The sequence below is a fragment of the Rutidosis leptorrhynchoides genome, chromosome 1, assembly GCF_046630445.1.
Source record: "Rutidosis leptorrhynchoides isolate AG116_Rl617_1_P2 chromosome 1, CSIRO_AGI_Rlap_v1, whole genome shotgun sequence".
In the NCBI taxonomy this organism is placed as follows: Eukaryota; Viridiplantae; Streptophyta; class Magnoliopsida; order Asterales; family Asteraceae; genus Rutidosis; species Rutidosis leptorrhynchoides.
Genome location: NC_092333.1, coordinates 71,876,428 through 71,894,210, shown reverse-complemented (window position 1 = coordinate 71,894,210; position 17,783 = coordinate 71,876,428). Strand labels below are relative to the sequence as shown.

Here is a 17,783-nt window from a genome sequence, read left to right as displayed (position 1 = left end):
AACTATATTAATTTTTAATGATAATAATAATAATAATAATAATATAACAAACTACGTATAATAAATTTCATATTATATATTAATAATAATAATATTAGTAATACTGATATTAATATTAATATTAATATTAATAATAAAGTAATAATAATAATGTTAGTATAACAACTATATTTTCAACTTGTAATTTAATATATTAAGTTATTAATTATGTAATATATAATATGTATATATATTATATATTTATTTACAACAATTGTTCGTGAATCGTCGGGAATAGATAAAGGTTAACTGAGTTCTTGAAAACAGTTCCAAAAATTTTGAGGCTCAGTTTAACAGACTTAGTTTATCGTCTCAGAATTATTAAATCATATATAGATTTGGTTCAAAATAAGTCGAAATTTTCCGGGTCATTACACGAACCCTTGCATCTACGAAGACCATGGTTAAACATTGTTAGATTACTCGTTTTTGTTTCATTCGAATATCCTTTAAGTCCGGTTTGGCTCTTCTGTATTAGGTTGTAGGTGTATTGTATAAGTTTACAAGATTATCCCAATGCTCCTGTACTCTCTTCTATTAATAAAATTGTTTTGCCTTAAAAAAAGATATTATATATCAAGGTTGGAGATCTCGGATCTCGGGGAGATCTCATTTGGACATTTTTGGGGAGATCTCGGCATCTCGGAAAAATCTCGGAGAGATCTCGGGCGTTGACTTACGTTGACTTTTTAGTACTTATATTATAAATATATATAAATAAATAAATATATGCACATTTATATACATTTTTACGAAATTTTATAAGTAAATCGAAGAAATGAGCGAAAAAATCCAAACAAATTACAAGCTTTTATGAGAAAATTCGAGAAATGAGCGAGAAAATTCGAGAAATCGTGACTTTGACCAAGTTTGACCCCGTTGATTGAGAAATCTCGGGAGATGGATTTCTCATCTCGGCGGCATTCCAAAAACGAGATCTCGGGAGAAATAAGGATATTTACATCACTGATATATATATATATATATATATATATATATATATATATATATATATATATATATATATATATATATATATATATATATATATATATATATATATATATATATATATATATATATATGAGTTAGTTAATACTTTGTGCCCACTGCTCATTGTTAAAGTGAATATTTTGACTCAGGTAGGTAGTAACAATAAGAGATCCGCAAAAAAATCGAAATTTGATTATCCTCTCATTTAGGACATTATAATTGGAAATTATAAGATGAAGCAAGTATTTTTCTTTATCGTTTATAGACATATATACCTAAAGGCTAAACATGATAACGTTTTAATAAAAATATTTTCACAAATATATAAAAGAGAACAGATTTACATAAGTGATTTTTCAATCCTATTTCATATGCTTAAAATTATCAAGGTTATTATTTCCATACAAAAACCAACCTTTCTATAATTCATTTTCTTCAATTTGTTTTATAAACAATATTTAAATATAATTACATTCGCGATAACATAATGAAATGAAATTACAAGTCAAAATTTTGAATGCAAATTAACTAAAATAAGCATCAATTAATTAATTGATGCAAATTAACTAGAATAAGCATCAATTAATTAATTGACGAATGCATGAGTCTATCATATGGATGCGTCGATTAATTTAATCTTGTTGCTTCCATATTTTACAATTTAAAAACGGATGCATGACGTCATAAAGGCTACGGATTTCTTATTTCACACACGTATCATGATTTATCAAAAATAATTTGATGGCGGTTTTCTTTTTAGTCTTTTGTCCAATATGAATCTTAATCTTTCGTTTTCCGGCTAGATTGATTTCATTTTTCTGTTATATTTTTTATCGTAATTCTTTTTCTCCGTTGTTTTTGTTGCGAGCCTTAGGTTGTTTTTGTTTTTGCCCGGGTTCTCGGTTTGTAGGTTTCAAGGAGGTTTCATATTTTATGATCCTGTTCGTTTTATATAAGTTTATCCTTTTTTCGCAAAAAAAAAGTAATAATTTGATCACAACTGGTATAAAGTGGGTTTGATGGTCATTAATTAATTTTAATTGATACTCCGTAATATACAACAAAGAAGATTCGTATACTCGATGGATACATCTATTCAACAAAATTAGAGATGTATTTTGTGTAGTGAGAGTCTGATGGATACATTTATTCAACAAAATTAGATATGTACATATCTATTCTATTCTATCTAATAAATGAGAATTTATGATGAGGTAATCATATACTTCTAAAGTTTGTAACATTTACTATAAGGGTTGTAAGATGTCAATTTGATAATATTATAAATATAGTTAGTCTTTAAAGTTAATTAACTAATTAATAGATGATAAATAAATAATTCAAGTATGTTTTTTTATGCTATATGTACAATATTAGAAGCATCATTTACAATCTTATGGTAAAACATCCTCTTGAACTCAGATTTTTAATTGGTGGGGGCTGGGTGCTTTTTCAAATCTTAGTTTCAATGAGATTCTTAGAGGCAATTATGGTTCTTTGATGTCGACATTCGGGAAGAAAATTTAACAAGCTATTGAATGGATAAGTGTGTACTACATTTGAAATAATCGTAATAACAAATTTTTTCGTGAAAATTCATGGAGTGCTTTGGTTACTCTCATTGAAATCCAAGTCAAGTCTCTCGAATGAATCTCACTTAGATCAAGGGGAAAAAAATTCGAATGACTTACTTGGTTGAGTAGCCCACATTTTTATCTCTCATGTTAGCTTAGAAAATTATTGGTTACTCACTTTGCAACCTATATTCGTGTTGTAATTGTGGACATTTTATACTTTTTATTGTGATTAATAGAATTACCTTGCTTTTCAAAAAAATTAAAAAAAATAAGATTTGAAATATTATGTACAACTTTATGGTAAAAACACCACAATAATCATATATACAATATTTGAAGCATTATGTACAACCTTATGATAAAACACTCCATCATCATATGTACAATCTTTAATATAAATTGTACAATATTTACAAAACACAACATGAACACATGTAATAACTTTGAAGCATATTGTACGACTTTTGTGTAATCATTTTATTTTAATTTAAAAAATTTAAGAGTAATTTGTTATTAATGATAAGAATTATTAAAAATTTAAATATTCAATTGTTAAGCAAACAATATTATTATTATTATTATTATTATTATTATTATTATTATTATTATTATTATTATTATTATTATTATTATTATTATTATTATTATATCACCACGCAAATTCGAATAATAACTACGTAGTTTCAAATTAAATAATATATGTACCTTGAATTGTTTTTATATTATATTAATTCACAGTAGAACAAATAAAGTATGATATTTTGAGTTTCGAAAGTACATGTATATTAAAATAACTTGCAAATGATGTTATAATTCATGTGAGAAATGAAAAATACAACCTTTACTCCTTCAAGTTGTATAACAAATATTTATTATTAATAAATTTAATAAGGAGTATAATTATATCTAAACTAGTTCAGTATAAATGAAATTCAAAAGTTACTTTTTCATCACTTATAGAAACTTCTGTAGGTTAACTTTTAAAGAAGATGTGTATTTACTTAGATACTATTAATTAATTTTTTTTATATTTTTCGTAAACATATACGTAATTTCACGGGTCACTAGACTAATATATGTTAAAAGAGATAAATGAATATAATTTTTACATTAATGTATCCATCTTGGAGGGATGGTTTAAATAACCAGAGACCACCATTATTTTACGAAGATATAGCATATGCGAATTTTGCAATGGCTAGAATCTACAATGGAGGTTACGAAAATTTTTGTGAAGGAGAAGCAGTTATCATGATAAGAATTTTCAGCACCCTTATTTTTCAAATGTAACCTTGTTAGTTTATTTTAATTGTGAAAAGCTTAACACCATTGACCTATTTCATCAAGGATCTAAATGTGTTCTCAACTAAAATTAAAATGAGAATGTTTCCGTTCGAACACATTTCTACCTAAACATACTTAAAACTAAAGGTGCCTTAAAATAATCAACTTGTGGCATATATTCTATCATATCACTTATTCATAGAATCATGGGGAGTGGGGATACCGAGTAATTTGTATCAACTTACATATATTTTAGTGGTAGAAATATCTATTCGAGCAATAATACAAGAAATATTAGCTAGTTATTCGCATATTTATGTATAAACAAACAGTTATATGACATCTCTTCTCTAAGCTCGATATTTAATTTAATGTACATCGAATATAGTGTTTCTATGTTTGTTTCATCTGCCACGTGAATATGTTTTAAAATACGCGAATGGTGTTAGATGTATCTGTTGTAAAACTACAAAAATAATATATTGAATATAGTGATCATGGATGTAACTAAATAGTAATTGAATTCTATTCATTTAACTAATTCGGTAATTCACTAAAATTGTCCTTGTTAGTCATTTCATGCTCAAAAAATTCATTTTTCAAGCGTCAGTCTATAACGATCCTCACTTTTCCACTTCTAAATTACTATTTTTCCCTTAAGATATTGTGTGCATATAATTCTATTTAGCAAAACGTTGACCAAATAGTAAACTTTTAGTCGACACTCACTGCTAATTAAAAATTTATGTCTTTCTGTAATATTATAACTATTAATCGACAGTAATAAATAAAAAGTGACATTTATATAAATAATAAAACATTTGAGAAATAAATAAAAATAAACAAGTGTTATGGACTAAAATAATACTTATTGTATATAAATGATATTTAATAAAATAAAGATAATTGTTAAAAAAATATAAAAAATATAAATAAAAATTAGGCCGAATATAAAAAAAAAAAATATTTAAATAATATAAAAAACGGCTGCTATTATTTAGAGAGAGAGAGAGAGAGAGAGAGAGAGATAAACTAACAAATCCTAATCTAATCACAATTTCAAGTCTTATCCTAATCTAGTTCCAATTTCATCCTAATCCTAACTTAACCTCTAGAATAATCCATGAGCAATTGTATTTTGGATCAAACTCTAAATTCCACTCTATAAAAGGAACCCCAAGTCCCATAGTTTTTCATTCACAAGTAATTCATCAAAACACTCATATAATCCCGCTCCCTCTTCTTTCTTTGTTTATCACTTCCAACCCCACCATCACCACTAATTTAGTCGATCACCACCACCTCCAAAACAGTTCCCTCTGCTGCATTTTTCTGCAGCCCATCGCCACCATTCTATAGCCCGTTTCTTCACCAAAACCCGCCACCAAAACCACCACCATCACAGCCGTTGCTGTTGCCTTTTTGCAGCTCTTGTTCGCCACTCTTGCTGTTGTTTTTCTGCTGTTTTTCGCCACCCAAAATAGCCCCATAAGTCGCCTTGTTGCTGCTTCTTTTCTGATGTACCTGCGTGACCATAACAGGCCCAAAACCTGCTCAAATTGCCACTCCGTTGCTGCTGTGTTTCTGCTTCTGTTTCGGGTCATAACCACCACCATTCGCTACCATCTTTTTCTTGCTTTAGTCCACTTTGAGGTATCCTTAATCTCTAAGTTAATCATACTTCTTAATTTGCTTTCTTTTTAATTATTATGTATTGATAATGATCTTGAATATAAACACATGAAGATGAATTATGAATATGATTTATGAACATGTTAAATCTTTATAAGTATTATGAAATTTAAGAATATGAATATAAGTTGTGATTAGTAAGGATGGTGAATAGATTATGAATATGATTGTGTAAAAAATGATATTGCATGCATGAATGCATGCACACGTAAAACATGAGTCTGTATATATGATATTGAAATTAAAATTGTGATTATGATAACATGTAAGTATGATTAAGGTTATGCAAATAGGATTTAAGATTATGTTATGATATAATTAAGATAATGATTATGAAGATTAAAAGTATTAGTGTATATCTATATGTATAATATGAAAGTATATGAATATGTAATATAATTGAGATAATAATTGTGAAAATGATGATACAAGTAATATAATAAAGATAAGAATGAATTAGCAAAATAAAAGGGATAAAACTTATATAAACTATTATATAGTAAGTTATTAATTATAATAGGAGGATAACTATAAAAGATAATAGTAATTAAAAACACTTGAAGATAATACTGAAGTAATAATGATAAGTTTAAACATATGAGATAAGATAAAAGTTAGACTTTACTTAGGTTACTTAAACATAATAATAAATAGTTAAAGTAAAAAGATTTGTAGAATAAATAATATAACGATAATAGTAATAAATATATAAATTATTATTATACTATTACATTTTCAATATAACTAAACTATTACACAATACTTACTAAAAAAAATGTAAAGTATAATAATGTAAATAATACTGATGTCAAAGTTAAGGGGTATAAAATACTATTAAATTTTAGCAGAAAATACTATTAAATACGATACAATTTTACACAAGATATTTATTTATTTAGAGAACGGATATACTTAAACCTTGCTACAACACTTATAGGCAGTGTACCTAATCGTACAGTAGTGTAGTTTTTAGTAAGTCCGGTTCGTTCCACAGGGAATCTTTTTTAAACAAAGCTCAACGCTATATTAGTTTACTTTTATAAAAATACAAATATATATATATAAATAATATTATTATTGATAATGCTAAAAACGAACATATATTTCATAGCATTATTCCTCAAGAAAGACAAGCTTTTAGTTGCAATTGTTCTATTTACAAGTGATATTCGTTTAAATAATAAAAGGTGAAGACAAAAGACAGATTCGACGATTTGAAGACGCAAACGACCAAAAAGCTCAAAAGAACAAAAGACAATCAAAAAGGTTCCAATTATTGATAAGAAACGTCTCAAAATCACAAGAGTACAAGATTCAAAACGCAAAGTACAAGATATTAAATTGTACGCGAGGACGTTCGAAAATCCGGAACCGGGACCAGAGTCAACTCTTAACGCTCGACGCAACGGACTAAAAATTACAAGTTAACTATGTATATAAATATAATATAATATATAATTAATTATATTAATTATATATATATTATATATATATATTTAAAACCGTCGGCAGCAGGAAACTCCAAGGGTGTAAACTGTAAATACCTCTCCGCGACTCGCGGAGTTTTAAGGGTATTTGGCCGCGAGTCGCGGAGCCCCAAAAATCAAGTCTGGCTATAAATCAACCCGAATTCTGATCAAAATCATCATCATTTTTTCTTCTCATTCATACGAAGTAATATATATTTATATTTATAATTTATATTTTAATTTTAATTATAATTCTAATAATAAGGGTATGTTAGCGAATGTTGTAAGGGTGTAAGTCGAAATTCTGCCCGTGTAACGCTACGCTATTTTTAATCATTGTAAGTTATGTTCAACCTTTTTATATTAATGTCTCGTAGCTAAGTTATTATTATGCTTATTTAAAACGAAGTAATCATGATGTTGGGCTAATTACTAAAATTGGGTAATTGGGCTTTGTACCATAATTGGGGTTTGGATAAAAGAACGACACTTGTGGAAACTAGGCTATGGGCTATTAATGGGCTTTATATTTGTTTAACTAAATGAAAGTTTGTTAATGTTAATATAAAGATTTACAATTGGGCGTCCCTATAAATTACCATATACACTCGATCGGACACGATGGGCGGGGTATTTATATGTACGAATAATCGTTCATTTAACCGGACACGGGAATGGATTAATAGCCACTAGAATAATTAAAACAGGGGTGAAATTACATTCAAGGGTAATTGGTGTAATTGTTAACAAAGTAGTAAAACCTTGGTTTATACGCAGTCGATAACCTGGTGTATTCATTAAACAAAGTATTAAAACCTTGTTACAATTCGAATCCCCAATTAGTTGGAATATTTATCTTCGGGTATAATAATAATTTGACAAGGACACTTGCAATTTATATTTATGACTGATGGACTGTTATGGACAAAAACCAGACGGACATATTGAATAATCCAGGACAAAGGACAATTAACCCATGGGAATAAAACTAAAATCAACACGTCAAACATCATGATTACGGAAGTTTAAATAAGCATAATTCTTTTATTTCATATTTAATTTCCTTTATTTTATATTTAATTGCACTTCTAATTATCGCACTTTTATTTATTGTTATTTTATTTAATCGCACTTTTAATTATTGTACTTTTAATTATCGCAATTTAATTTTATCGCATTTTTATTATTCGCAATTTCATTATCGTTATTTATTTTACGCTTTAATTTAAAGTCTTGTATTTATTTTATATTTTACATTAGGTTTTAACTGCGACTAAAGTTTTAAAATCGACAAACCGGTCATTAAACGGTAAAAACCCCCCCTTTATAATAATAATATTACTTATATATATATTTGTATTTTTATAAAAGTAAATTAATATAGCGTTGAGCTTTGTTTAAAGATTTCCCTGTGGAACGAACCGGACTTACTAAAAACTACACTACTGTACGATTAGGTACACTGCCTATAAGTGTTGTAGCAAGGTTTAAGTATATCCATTCTATAAATAAATAAATATCTTGTGTAAAATTGTATCGTATTTAATAGTTTTTCCTAGTAAAATAATAACTATTTTATATACACCTCGCACTTCATCAAGTATTTTTGGCGCCGCTGCCGGGGAACATCTTAAAAGCCGGAAGCGCAACGCTAATATAAAAAAAAAAAAAAAAAACAAGATTTTTAGTTACTTTTATTAAAAATTTGCTTTTGTAGAAATACGTTTTAATTATTCAAAAATATAAAAAACAAAAATATAAGCATTTTTAAGATTTTGTTAAATATTTAAGTTTTATAAGTTTCTTTATTTTTATTTTAGTTTATAAAAATATAAGTTTTAATTTTAATATCTTTTATTTAATTAAAAAAAACAGAAAACAAAATAAAAAAAAAAAATAAAAAGAAAAACGCGTAAAAAGACAAAGCTGTCAACTGAATTCCTGAACCCCGCGACTCGCGGGGATTTATTCTTTATTTGCCGCGACTCGCGGAGACCCTCTTACACACGGACAAAAACCCTAATCACGGGTTATTTTTAATTATTATTATTATTAAAACCTAAATATTATTATTATTATTAATTTTAGTTTTATTTTTACTTTTTACTTTATATTTATGTATTTAGTATTAATTAAGTTTTTATTAAATTGTAAAATTAATAGTTTAGTAAAATAAATAATATAAAATAATATTTTTATAAAAATTGTACTTTTTACAATTTTTTGTATATTTTTATATTTTGTACCTTTTTAATCGTTGTAGCGTAACTTTTGTATTTTTAGCTCATATTTAATTTTAAACTTAGTTTTAGCTATAGTTATTTTTACTCCTAGATTTTTAGGCTTTGCCGTAGAATTCCTTAAGTGCTTTTTCTTTAGACTAAGATTTAGGTGCTTTAGAATTTTGCGACGCCTTTTTAAGTTTTAGTTTCTTTTTAAGTTATTTCCATTTGGAATTTAGTTTTTCCTTGTAAGCTTTAATATTTTTAGACCTTTTACTATGTATCAATTATCATTCCAATTAGTAATTTCAATTTGCGATTATAATTTTAAGTTAGTTGTAGTAATAAGGTTAAATTAGTTAAGTATTTTTAAGTTTTTATAAGTTTCTTTTATTTTTCCGTCACCTTTTATTTTTCAACCATATTTTTTTCTTTCTTTTTCGACCTTTTTCGACGAACTCTTTTTCTTTCTTATTTCTCGCCATTCTAGTTTTTAGGACTTAGAATTTTATTCTACTTCTTATCTAAATTTCTTAAAATTACGAAAATTTATTTTAAGTGGTTAAATTAATAGACATCAAAATTTTCTGGTTCGTAGTAATAGTTGGATTTGTACGTGGACCGGGTTATTGGAGCCAAACAGTCCTCAATTATATTGAGACCAAACGAATCCTGCCCCTCTGCTGCATCTTTTGGCTATTCGAAACGTGGGCAAAATCAGAAAAGTCTATTAATTGGATAACTTATTATAATTTTTCTTTCCTTTTTAAAACTAATAAGATATTCAGTGAATGCACCGAGCAAGACGTTCACCACCTTTTGTACGTTCACCACCTGTAACTCGATCAAGACATCGTTTAACAAATATAACCGCCGTTGATTTTTCTTTAGAATCGTCATCCAGTCGACCAAGTACTTCAGTTCAAATTTCCGATAATCCATTTTTTGAACCCGACCTTACAATTGAGAATCCAGAAAATATTCAGGAACGGTTCGTAGATCCTGAACCATTAAACTTTCCTCCGGAACCACCAATCATTCAAACAGAGATTGTTGAGGAACGAACTATTAAATCAGAACCATCTAGTGATACCGATTCAACAAATTCAATTATGGAGAATCTGGAACCTTTAAGTATGGAAGACCGAATGAGAGCTAAACGCACTGGCCAAGGTCACGCAATTACTCATCCAGACATTAATGCGCCAGATTATGAAATCAAAGGACAAATTCTACACATGGTGACTAATCAATGCCAATTTAGTGGTGCGCCGAAGGAAGATCCAAATGAACATCTACGTACCTTTAATAGGATCTGCACACTATTTAAAATCCGAGAAGTGGAGGATGAACAGATATATCTCATGTTATTTCCCTGGACTTTAAAGGGAGAAGCCAAAGATTGGTTGGAATCGTTACCTGAAGGAGCGATTGATACATGGGATGTTTTAATTGACAAATTTCTTAAACAATTCTTTCCTGCATCTAAAGCCGTAAGACTTCAAGCAGAAATTGTTACGTTCACACAGAAACCAAATGAAACTCTATATGAGGCGTGGACAAGATATGGAAAGTTATTAAGAGGATGTCCGCAACATGGTTTAGACACCTGTCAAATAGTACAAATATTCTACCAAGGATGCGACATCACTACAAGAAAAGACATAGATATAGCAGCTGGTGGTTCGATTATGAAGAAAACCGAAACTGATGCTTACAAAATTATTGATAACACTGCTTCCCACTCACATGAGTGGCACCAAGAAAAAGATATCATTAGATCATCTAAAGCAGCTAGAGCCGATTCTAGCCATGACTTAGATTCCATTTCCGCAAAGATAGATGCTTTCGAGAGACGAATGGAAAAGATGACTAAGGATATTCACTCAATACGAATTAGTTGTGAGCAGTGTGGAGGACCACATTTGACAAAAGATTGTCTCAGTATTGAATTAACAATGGAACAAAGAGAGAATATTTCATACATAAACCAAAGGCCTGGAAATAATTATCAGAATAATTATCAACCGCCAAGACCGATTTACAATCAAAACCCGAATTATAACCGAAATATTCCATACAACAACCAACAAGGTCCTAGCAATCAACAAGTATCCAATAATACTTATAATCAGCAAAGACCGAATTTTCAAAACAAACCACCACAACAAACCGATGATAAAAAGCCGAATTTAGAAGATATGATGACGAAGCTAGTTGAAACTCAAACGCAGTTTTTCACATCTCAAAAACAAACCAATGAACAAAATGCTCAAGCATTTAGAAATCAACAAGCTTCTATTCAAAATCTAGAACAAGAAGTAAGTAACCTAGCAAGGTTAATAGGTGAAAGAAAACCGGGAAGTCTACCAAGCGATACAAATGCTAACCCCCGGAATGAAACAGCTAAAGCTATTACCACAAGAAGTGGTACAACACTTAAACCACCTGAAATACCTGTAACTTCTGATGAAACTATTCCTACTCCACAAGAACCACAACCTGATCAAGATAAGGAAAAAGAACCGGTAGTTGAAAAGGTTAATGAAGATAACACAGTTAAGGATAAACCTTATGTTAAACCATACCAACCACCTCTTCCTTATCCGAGTAAAATGAAGAAAGAGAAACTTGAAGCCGAGCAATCCAAATTCTTGGATATGTTTAAACAGATAAATGTAAATCTTCCTTTCATTGATGTGATTTCAGGAATGCCAAGATATGCTAAATTCTTGAAAGATCTAATCACGAATAGAAAGAAAATGGAAGAACTCTCGGCTGTTACTATGAATGCTAATTGTTCAGCAGTGCTGTTGAATAAGATACCAGAAAAACTATCTGATCCAGGAAGTTTCACAATTCCATGTTTTCTGGGTAGTCTTAGTTCAATAGAAGCATTGGCTGATTTAGGTGCTAGTATAAATTTAATGCCGTATTCACTATACGCTAAACTAGACCTTGGAGAATTAAAACCAACCAGAATAAGCATACAACTAGCCGATAGATCAATAAAATATCCTAGAGGGATAATGGAAAACATGCTAGTTAAAGTTGGTACTTTAGTATTTCCAGTAGATTTTGTTGTTTTGGACATGGAAGAAGATTCTCAAGTTCCTCTGATATTAGGAAGACCATTCTTAAACACGGCTAAAGCAATGATAGACGTGTTCGGTAAGAAACTGACCCTAAGTATAGAGGATGAGAGTGTTACCTTTTCAGTTGATAGAGCAATGCAACAACCACAATCTGCAGATGATACATGTTATTATATTCAAACTATAGATGCACATGCAGAATTATTAGAAGAATTTCCAGAATTACAAGGAACAGGAGAATGTTCTTTAGGAGAAGGTAATGAACCAATTGATGAAGCTGAAATGTTAGCTACACTTATAGCTAATGGATATGAACCAACAACAGAAGAAATTCAAATGCTAAAAGAAGAAGACAGATATCGATATAAATCATCGATAGAAGAACCTCCAAAATTAGAGTTAAAGCCACTTCCAAACCATTTGGAATACGCTTATTTACATGGTGAATCTGAATTACCTGTAATAATATCGTCTTCTCTTACTAAAAATGAGAAATCACAACTCATTTCTGTGTTGAAAGCTCATAAACCAGCCATTGCATGGAAGATTCATGATATTAAAGGAATAAGTCCTTCGTATTGCACACATAAAATCCTTATGGAAGAAGGTCATAAAACGTATGTGCAACGCCAACGAAGACTAAATCCTAATATGCAAGATGTAGTTAAAAAGGAAATTATTAAACTGCTAGATGCAGGTTTGATATATCCAATTTCTGATAGTCCATGGGTAAGCCCAGTTCAATGCGTGCCTAAGAAGGGTGGCATGACTGTCATTACAAATGAGAAAAATGAGCTTATTCCTACTAGGACTGTAACAGGATGGCGTGTGTGTATTGATTATAGAAAATTAAATGACGCCACCAGAAAAGATCACTTTCCCTTACCTTTCATAGATCAAATGTTGGAAAGATTAGCCGGAAATAGTTACTATTGTTTTCTAGATGGATTTTCCGGATATTTTCAAATTCCAATAGCACCCGAGGACCAAGAGAAAACCACATTCACGTGCCCTTATGGTACTTTTGCTTACAAACGCATGCCATTTGGACTTTGTAACGCCCCTGCAACCTTTCAAAGGTGTATGATGGCAATTTTTCACGACATGATAGAAGAATGCATGGAAGTATTCATGGATGACTTTTCAGTCTTCGGTGATACATTTAAATCATGTCTAGTTAATCTGGAACGAATGCTAATTAGATGCGAAAAATCAAATCTAGTACTTAATTGGGAGAAATGCCATTTAATGGTTAAAGAAGGCATCGTTCTTGGACATAAAATTTCAAAAGAAGGAATTGAAGTGGATAGAGCTAAAGTAGATGTAATTGCTAAACTTCCACATCCCACAAATGTTAGAGGAGTTAGGAGTTTTCTAGGGCATGCCGGTTTTTACCGACGTTTTATAAAAGATTTTTCTAAAATTGCCACTCCTATGAATAAACTCCTAGAAAAGGATGCGCCATTCATCTTTTCAGATGAATGTATCAAATCTTTTAATATTCTTAAAGAAAAACTCACTAATGCACCGATCATGATAACACCAAATTGGAATCTACCATTTGAACTAATGTGCGATGCAAGTGATTTTGCAATGGGAGCCGTTTTAGGACAAAGGATTGAAAAACGATTTCAACCTATATATTATGCTAGTAAGACATTACAAGGAGCACAAACGAACTATACAACTACTGAAAAAGAACTCCTTGCTATTGTCTTTGCTTTTGACAAATTTCGATCATATCTCGTTCTAGCAAAAACGGTGGTCTATACCGACCATTCTGCTCTTAGATACCTATTTTCAAAACAAGATGCTAAACCAAGATTAATCCGTTGGATCTTACTCTTACAAGAGTTTGATATTGAAATCCGAGATAAAAAAGGAGCAGAAAATCTCGCCGCTGATCATCTTTCTCGTCTTGAAAATCCCGAATTAGAAGTTCTGAATGAATCGGCCATACAAGACAACTTTCCTGATGAATATCTATTGAAGATAGATTATAAAGAAATCCCATGGTTTGCAGACTATGCAAACTACTTAGTTTGTGGATTCCTTGAAAAAGGATTATCGTACCAAAGACAAAAGAAATTCTTCAGTGATATAAAACACTATTTCTGGGAAGATCCACATCTGTTTAAAAGTTGTCCCGATGGAATAATACGCCGATGTGTATTTGGAGATGAAGCTAGTAAAATATTAAACCATTGTCACACAGGACCAACAGGAGGGCATTATGGGCCTCAACTAACAGCAAGAAAAGTTTATGAAGCTGGATTCTATTGGCCTACAATTTACAAAGACGCACACCTTCTTTGCAAATCCTGTGATGCATGTCAAAGGGCCGGAAGAATAAGTCAACGTGATGAAATGCCACAAAATGTCATCCAAGTATGTGAAGTATTTGACATTTGGGGTATTGACTTTATGGGTCCATTTCCAAAATCTCATAATAATCTATATATACTCGTAGCCATTGATTATGTATCTAAATGGGCGGAAGCACAAGCTCTCCCAACTAACGATGCACGAGTTGTAGTCAACTTTTTAAAACGTCTTTTTGCAAGGTTTGGAACACCGAAAGCTTTAATAAGTGATCGGGGTACTCATTTCTGTAATAATCAACTTGAGAAAGTTCTTAAAAGATATGGAGTAACTCATAAAATCTCCACCGCATATCATCCACAAACAAGTGGACAAGTTGAAAATACCAACCGAGCTTTAAAACGTATTCTAGAGAAAACCGTAGGATCAAATCCGAAGGAATGGTCCATTAAATTGGAGGATGCACTCTGGGCTTTTAGAACAGCCTACAAAACTCCAATTGGAACCACACCTTTTAGACTTGTTTATGGAAAAGCATGTCATCTTCCAGTAGAAATTGAACACAAAGCATTTTGGGCTTTGAAGACATGTAATCTTGATTTACATGAAGCCGGACGTCTACGATTAAGTCAACTAAACGAATTAGAAGAATTAAGACATGAAGCATACGATAATTCGTTAATCTATAAAGAAAGAACGAAGAAATGGCATGATAAAAGAATCAGAAATTCAAAAGAATTTAAAGAAGGAGACAGAGTTCTTCTTTTCAATTCACGATTCAAGCTATTTCCTGGAAAATTGAAATCAAGATGGTCTGGACCATTCATAGTCAAAAGAGTTTTCCCATACGGAACGATAGAATTAATAAATTCAAATGGGATTGAATTTAAAGTTAATGGTCACAGAGTTAAACATTACATACATGGTCCGATGGAAGTCGACAACGAAGTTAATCACAATTTCGACACCACAGCTAACTAAGTGTGGGGAGAATCAAGTCTTTAAAAGATAATATGTATTTCTGTTAGAGTTAGATTGTCTGTTTTCGTGTAGTTCTCGAAAATGGAACACGTATGGTCTTTCCCTAGCAGACCCTAAAGAACTAGTCTTCTCCCCCCATTCTGAATTTTTATTTTTTTTAGGTTTTTACAAAATGAAGACTGCCTGTGAACTAAACCATGGTCTAATGCTACACGCTTTGATCACTAAAAGAAATAATGACATACTACCGAGTGAATTAGTATCAGTAATCAGAGAAAGAATGGACGGAGTTAGAAAAGGATCCAGATGCGAAGATAATAAGTTACAATTTGGTAAAGGAAAATCAAAATCCGCAGCGAAAAGAAGAGCACGACACCTAGAAAAATGTCACAAATGCGGAAAATGGTCACATGGAGGTAAATGTTCAAATAATCAAACCTATTCAAATACCGAATTTGTTACTTTATGCAGAGACGGACCGTTCATATGTTTAGAAGAAAAGACAATGAATGCTCGAGGTTACGCCTATGCAGCCATGGAAAACCAATTAAACCGACTATCTTTTGAATATAATAGATCATATAACTAAGAAATCTATTTCACAGGTATGTCTGTACAGTTTTTATTTTTATTTTTATTTTTAACCTTTTGATAATAAACGCTAATTTGTTCGCTAAAAAGTATTAAATTGGTATTAAATAAAATTAGGTTTGGCGACCGAAATTATTGATATCCTTCAAAAATTTATTACATCACTGCGAAATTTAACGTTTATTCTTAAGGTATAAATATCTTTAATCAATCAACCCAAAATATTTCAAAAATTCGTCATGAGTTAAATTAGGTCTTGGAACCGAAATTACTTTACCGAAAAGAGGGGCGCATATTTTTGATAATATTTGACTGATTAAAGTGGGATAAAAAGACAAAAAGATTTTTTTTTACCATATTTTTAATCTTAATATTTAAATCTTAAATTAATATTGTAAACTTTGTAAAAACAATATTTTTAAAATTGTAAATATTTGAAAAATTAATATAAGTTTGGTATGAATTTATGAATTTTTAAATTAAGTTTGGTGTGAATTTTTAATTTTTAAAATATGAAATTTTAATTTTATGCATTTTAAATTTTGAGTTTGGTGTGAATTTTTAATTTTAATTTTGAATTTTATATTTAAGTTGTGTGAATTTAAAAACAAAAATTTACTTTATCTCATTAAGTTAAGAATATGATTTTTAAAATTCGTCGTAAGTTGAAGACTAGGTCTTTGAACCGAAATTGCTTTACCCGAGGGAGGGACGAGAACTTTTATTATCATTATTTTTAATCTTATTGATTTAAAGTATGCCAAAAACATTAAAAAACCCAAAAATCTTAGCTTTTAAAACAATCGCTACAAAAAGACAAATTTTAAAATTTTGTCGAGGGACGGACTAGGACATCGATCCGAAACGACCTCGTCCTAAATAACAAGGGAAACAAAATTTTAAAATTAATTTCTTAATTGTTTTATAAGTTAAAGATTATAAAAAAAAAAAAAAAAAAAAAAAAAGAAAAAAAAAAAGGGTAAACTCCGCGACTCGCGGAGTTTTCAGTACAAAACCTCCGCGACTCGCGGAGGGACAAAATTACAGAAAAAAAAAATAAAACTAGCTGCACGATCAGTTCACTCCCACAAACAAAAACACAGCAAAAATACTGCGAAAACACCTCGAAAAAACCCGAAAATCACCCCCAAAAATCTCAATTTTTAACCGTTAATCACCAAATTTTTTGCTAAAATCATGTTGAGAAGGATGATATCTAAGAACTACTCAAGAAAAACGGTAAATTTCTACACCTAAACACCATTTAATTCGAATTTTAGTGTTCTTGAGCTATTTTTCCCCAATTTGATTTTGATGCTTTTTAGTGTAATTAGACTTAAATTGTTTATGTATTATGCTTGTATAACCTAGATTGATGCTGTTTAACATGATTAGAAGCCTTAAACTTCAAATTTTGAATAATCTAGGGTTTGTGTTCTTGAGCAATTTGGGGCTTTTTGATATAAACAGGTTATGGCCGATTTTTGTCATGAATTATTGCTAAATTGAGTAGTGTAA

The 17,783-nt window shown here is 30.1% G+C and overlaps 1 long non-coding RNA gene across 1 annotated transcript in view; it reads left to right on the top strand.

The window, feature by feature from the left end:
• The first annotated feature begins 5,164 nt into the window (after window positions 1-5,164).
• The window catches only part of LOC139861490 (uncharacterized), a 37,143-nt gene continuing 24,524 nt past the window's right edge, over window positions 5,165-17,783 (top strand). Inside the window, exon 1 of the long non-coding RNA XR_011763779.1 lies at window positions 5,165-5,546. This is a non-coding gene — a long non-coding RNA (uncharacterized lncRNA). The remainder of the gene's footprint in view (window positions 5,547-17,783) is intronic.